This window comes from Macaca mulatta, chromosome 6, assembly GCF_049350105.2.
Source record: "Macaca mulatta isolate MMU2019108-1 chromosome 6, T2T-MMU8v2.0, whole genome shotgun sequence".
Lineage (NCBI taxonomy): Eukaryota > Metazoa > Chordata > Mammalia > Primates > Cercopithecidae > Macaca > Macaca mulatta.
The window spans coordinates 35,418,935-35,424,988 of record NC_133411.1 but is presented as its reverse complement, the minus strand read 5'-3'; positions in this window follow the sequence as shown (position 1 = coordinate 35,424,988).

The following is a 6,054-nucleotide window of genomic DNA, read 5'->3' as shown; positions in this document are numbered from 1 at the left end:
CTATGGTTAACACAAAGTGAAAATATTTTCATGCAGGTGATGTGAACAGCCATATGAATAAATGACTTGGGCACACAGCAGGGTCACATGACTCCAGAAAACTTCACTTTTCAGTTATTCCATTGTTATAATTTCAACGCTTTAAGACATTGATGTTTAGAGGGCTCACTAATAAAATCTGAATTTCTCTGAGGAAAGAGGTTTTTTATCACATACCTGAAGTCTTTGTAATGTTCATGCTTAAATTCTAAGTTTTCACCTTAGTGACACACAAGGTTTGGTTGTAGGCAATAAGTCCCAGGTGTGTGGGAAATTGATTTACAACAGAGATGGGAAAAGGTGCAGACAATTTCCAATGCCTTCACAATTTACCTATGACCAGAATTATACTTGGAAGATTAATTTCACAAGTGTCCCAAAACTGAGATGCTTAAAAGGAAACAGTAGGTAGGTGTCTGCAAATTCTAAATCTTTTTTTTTTTTTTTTTTTTTGAGACAGAGTTTCACTCTGCTGCCCAGACTGGAGTGCAGTGGCATGATTTCAGCTCACCGCAGCCTCCATCTCCTGGGTTCAAGTGACTCTCCTACCTCAGCCTCCTGAGTAGCTGGGACTACAGGCACCCGCCACCAGGACTAGCTAATTTTTTATATTTTTAATAGAGACAGGGTTTCACCATGTTGACCAGGCTGGTCTGCAACTCCTGACCTCAGGTGATCTGCCTGCCTCGGTTTTCCAAAGTGCTGGGATTACAGGTGTGAGCCACCGCGCCTGGTGGCAAATTCTAAATCTTAAAGCAACTCTGCAAACAAAGCACATGAGTTTCTGCTTGCTTCAGGGATGTAATACGGTGTAGAACTGTTTCACATAATGATCAGCTTTGATAATTTTCCAGGGTAGAAAACATTATATTTGACCCTTGGACAACAAAGAGATTATACTGAAGGAATTTTATTGAATGTATCATGAATAAAAGCTGAAGTCAAAATGTAAAAAAAATAATTCAGAGGATGGAATATGCAAATGTAAACTCTAAACGATGTGGCTGGAATTAATAAACATTTACTTTATGAAAGATACTGTGCTATTCCAGGCACTCCTATGGCATTTAAAATACAATTCTTACCTTCTCTAATTTTTCAACCTAGTAGAGGACAATAGGCTAAAGGCAATAAGTACATGGATAACATAACATAAACTAGAATGCTTTTACATCCATAGAAGGCAAAGGACTAGGAATCCACAGGAGAGAGAGAAACAGTAACTAGCTGAGAGCATAAGAAAAGCTTGTAGAAAAGATAATATTTGACGGCCAGAGACAGTTTCTTGCTTTGGTATGTTTGAAGTGTTATATTTATATATTTTTATATATATATACACACACACACACACACACACATATATATAATATTTTGATAAGAAAAGCTTGTAGAAAAGATAATATTTGATGGCCAGAGACAATTTCTTGCTTTGGATGTTTGAAGTGTTATATTTATATGTGTGTGTGTATATATATATATATATTTTATTATATATATATAATATATATATTATATTATATATTATTATATATTATATATATTATTATATATAATATATATTTTATTATAATATATAATATATAATAATATATATATATAATATTTTGATAAGAAAAGCTTGTAGAAAAGATAATATTTGATGGCCAGAGACAATTTCTTGCTTTGGATGTTTGAAGTGTTATATTTATATGTGTGTGTGTATATATATATATATATATTTTATTATATATATATAATATATAATATATTATTATATATTATATATATATAATATATATTTTATTATAATATATAATATATAATATATATATATAATATTTTGATAAGAAAAGCTTGTAGAAAAGATAATATTTGATGGCCAGAGACAATTTCTTGCTTTGGTATGTTTGAAGTGTTATATTTAAATATATATATAATATTTTGACTACAAAAAAATACTCACTATAGAAAATTTGTAAAATTCCCCAAAATATTTAGTATAAAATCAATCACCCCATCAAATATTAAATAATATTAATATTTTAAAGTGTTTATTTCAGTCTTTTCCTACATGTATTTATGGCCTTTATTTTTCAACATAGTAATAAGACAAACCATTTGAAATTAGCTTTTTATATATTTTTGTATCTTGCTCTAATGGTTTGGACTAACACATTAAGAACACTCTCAAATGCTACCAGGGACAATTTGAAAACATATTTTTAATGGCTACATAATTTATTTAACTTTCCTGTTTGGGAAAATATTTTTGCTTTTCTAGTATTTTTTTCTATTACAAATAATATGTCATGAGCATTCACTTTTTTAAAAAAGTAAACTATGTGTGCTTTATCATTATTTCTTTGATTAATTTTCTAGAAGTGGGATTATTTGATCAAAAAGCCTAGATATTTTTAAAAGCTGTTAGTAATGTCAAATTAAAAAAAAAAACAGCTTAAACTTATGTAAGGAGGGACTTTATTCAATAGGATTATTGCCATAAGGGGAAGGTGACTACGACAATAGGGAGAAGGCTTTGAGATCTATGAGATCTGTAGCTCAGAGATCAGACACAAATAGGCTTTCCTTTATGGAGAGAAGTAAATAAGAACTGGGTGCAGGAGATGGGATGAGTGACAGATATGATGGGACATTGACCAGGGAACACTTTTTCCTGAGTTCAGCCAGTTCCCTGGAGGAGGGGCTGTTGACTTTAACATGGTTCCCTGTTCCATTGCCCAAAGTGGGCCAAAGTTTAGGTGCCTGGGCAAAGGGGAAAAGCTTTACTAAACTTTGGTCAAGTTAAGTTACTTTGCATTTTGCCCAGATTGAACAGTTCAACAAACACTTCAGTTAACATTTATAAGACAAAAAAAAGTGGGAATTTAGAGGGTCTGTGCCTGGTCATGTCCTACGTAAACAAGAAAGTTTTAAGTCATAAGAGCAAGCATGATTCCTTGCAGCAAGCCATTTCCCAGAACAAAAGGGAAGGAGGATTTTTAAAGTGCCTTTCCAAGAACACAGGGCTCAGGTAAGGTTCAACATTGCCAATAAATATTGTCAAATTGTCCTCCAAGAAATCTGCACTCCTACTAGCAATATTTGAGAATGCCAGAAATGCTGCAGATAGGTAAGATTGTGATTCATGAGGATGGGCGACAAAGTGTTCTATGCAATGAAAAATAGTTTGGTAAAAAGGAGGCAAGGAAACTGCAAGCTCTTTGTATGCAACAGCGTAGTGTGCAGTCAGCCTGGAATGAATTGCTGATGCAGTGTACATCAGCAATACATTAAAGCAGGTACAGCTAGAAAGGGAGACAGAAGAAATGCCATAGGCTTTCAATGCCAAGGTGTGATCTGTACTTAAATTAGCAGCTAAAGAATCACTGTTAAACTGTGATCAATGTTTTGAGGTAACCAGGTCAAAGTTTTAGGAAAATCAATCTACTGAAAATGGGAGGCTTTGAGGTGCTCACATTTTCTTTTTTTCTTTCAAAGACAAGCATTGATTATGTCAACCTTACAAAAAAAGACACTAGAAAAAAAATTAAATATGTTGGGTTTACTTGGTAATAGAAATAAGTATTATAATCTGAATGCATGGAATGGCAAACCACGAGTACCTTTGGTGAGGGAAAGGCAAGGGGAACTTTTGTTAGCAAAAAAAGGTTTACATAAGGTGCTTAGAAATAGAGTTCATTGGTTCTAGAAGCTGAAAGCCAGAGTTGTTAGCAGTTTATTGATGGAGACGCTGTTAGTGGGCAAGTGTTCTTGAGAATATCTTATCTGAATTATTGCAGTCCAGGAGAATGTCTAGTCATAAACCAAAGGGTTTTTAGAAAGTTCTTGGAAACAGTTCTTCTTATGCCAGACATATAAGCATGAGCATCCTCTTTTTTGGGCTTTACCAGCTCTATTTTCTCTGAGTCTGATGAAAGTGATTTCATCGTGGTGTCTGCAACTTTCACAGCTAGCTAATGCTGACCATACATCCCACCCTCTCCCCACCACCCCCGCACCATGTCTTCTCCAAATGTTTATTGGACAGTGCAAGGTAAGGAGGCACAACCCCTGTTTGGATGGTAAGTGTTAATCCGGTGGAATGGACATAGCAACACCATGCTTTGCAGAATGCCTTAAAACTACTGTCTACCCTTATCTCCCCTGCAGCAACCCCACAAAACACACCCACTGTCACTCATCTTGACTCTTTAGCTTCACAGCAATATTGTGGAATAAGAAAGAAGTCTCTCCCCTCTTGGCGTAAATGAGTTACTTTGGGCAAGTTACTCAATGTCTGTGCCTGAGTTTTCCCATTTGTAAACTTGGGTTGTCTACTAGCATGTACCTCAAAGAATTGTTAAGAGAATTAGTTACTGCATATTTTAATTATTTATGGATACACACTGACCACAAACTAACAGCTTAAAATAGCACACATTCATTATTTTATGGTTTGTGTGGGTCAAGAGTCCAGCCATGGCTCAGCCAGACTCTTTGCTTCAGAAGCTCTCACAGGGCTACCGTCATAGACAAGGGCTGGGTCATCTGAAAGCTCAACTAGAGAAGGCTCTGCTTCCATGCTCACTAAGGTTGCTGGCAAAACTCCATTTGTTGAGGGTGTTGGGCTGAGGGCCTCAGTTCTTTGCTAACTGTTGTCTGGAAGCCACTCTCAGCTCATTATGATACGGGCTTGTCCAATGAACTGCTAACTTCATCAAAGCTGGAAACTGAGAATACAATGCAGAAAGTCTGCTAGTAAGATAAAAGCCACAACAGCTTAGAACTTAATCATGGAAGTGACATCCCTTCACCTTGTGGTATTCTATTAGCTGGAAGCAAGTCACCAGGCCAGCTCAAAGTCAAAGGGAGGGAGTTTCACAAGGGCATGAATTCCAGGAGGAGGGGATCAACTGGGCCATCTTAGAGTCAACCTTAGATTGACCTCCAGCCCCTAACGACCCAAATACTTCCCACATGCAAAATACAGTCATTTTCTTGCAAGGTCCTCAGAGATCTCATATCATCATCATAGCATCATCTCAAAGTCTAGAATTTCATCCTCTGCATCATGTCCAGATATGGACAAGGCTTTTTGGAAGTAATTCTTCAGTCCAGCTCCTTGAGTACAGTTCCTTTTGATCTGCTAACCTGTGAAACCAAAAAGAAAAGTTATTGGCCCCCCCACATCTAATAAAATAGTAGGACAGGAAAATACATATAACAGGTATAAAAGTTTCTATTCACAAAAGAAGGGAATGAGAGTGACAAAGACCAAAGATTCATAGCAATTCTTAAACCCAGTTAGTCAGAAATTATAAGTTCCTTCATTAGCTTTCAAGGCCTATAACACTTCAGCATGTATCTCAGAGAGATTAGTTTAAAAAAACAACCATAAAAAGAAAACATGGGCAGGGCGAGGTGACTCATGCCTGTCATCCCAGCACTTTGGGAGGCTAAGGTAGGTGGATCGCTTGAGTCTTGGAATTTGAGACTGGCTAACTCTATTTAAAAAAAAAAAAAGAAAAGATATGATAACCACAAAAGGAAAAATGATAATCTCAAAAGGAAAAAAAATCTTAATATTATCAAGTATCCAGTCAGTGTTTAACAATATCCCAACTGTCTTACAAATATCTTCCTATTGTATGTTTGGTTAAATCAGGATTTCAAACAATATTTGTATATTACATTCGATTGATGCATCTAAGTCTTTTTAAATGTGCAATAATTTCTTGCTTTTTTATCATTTACTTTCTAACATTGTGGATTTTGCCAATTATATCCTTTGGTTTATCCTCTATCCTCTATATTTCCTATAAGTAGATAAATAAGATGCTTGTTTAAATTTAGGCTTCAGATTTTTGCAGAAAAACTTCATAGGTGGTTCTGTCCATTGCATCATACAGTGAGGTACATAGTACCTCCTGTAAAGTTGATCAGTGGATTCAGGATGTCAAAGCCAAATTTATACATTATAAAGTTCCCTGATATGGACTGAATCTTTGTATTCCCCCAAAATTCACATATTGAAAT